This window comes from Penaeus monodon, chromosome 20, assembly GCF_015228065.2.
Source record: "Penaeus monodon isolate SGIC_2016 chromosome 20, NSTDA_Pmon_1, whole genome shotgun sequence".
Lineage (NCBI taxonomy): Eukaryota > Metazoa > Arthropoda > Malacostraca > Decapoda > Penaeidae > Penaeus > Penaeus monodon.
The window spans coordinates 16,580,157-16,580,656 of NC_051405.1; positions in this window are offsets into that span (position 1 = coordinate 16,580,157).

Here is a 500-nt window from a genome sequence, read left to right on the forward strand (position 1 = left end):
CCCTGACCTTTCGCCTCGCCTTTTACGCCTGAACAGGAGCACTCCCGAGGGCCTGCGAGGGGCGGCAGATCTTCCCTCTCGTAAATGTTTAAGCGCCCCGCCTGCAAAGAACTCCATATTTAACAATGTCACCTCATTTGCATATTCACGGGTCTCTATACCTCCAAGAGCGCGCACAATGGCCGGGCCAGCACAAAGCAGCTCGGGGGCCGTCAGTGTCCACAAAGCACGCTCTTCTGTCACCCCGTAATGCCGCCACAACACCAGCTTTTCCTGGTCCGGAACGCCGCCTCCGGTGCTGCACCGCGGGAAACATTTCACCCAGGGCGCTACTCCTTTTTTAACTATTTTCTTTCTATTAGTTTATCCACTTATTAATGAAAAACTTGGAGGCGATGCATAAGTAACAGAGATCTTGAAAAGATTATAGTGTCTTCTGATATCTCTTTATTTCCTTCAACATTTGTGAAATGGTATCATAATATTACTTTGTCTACAGC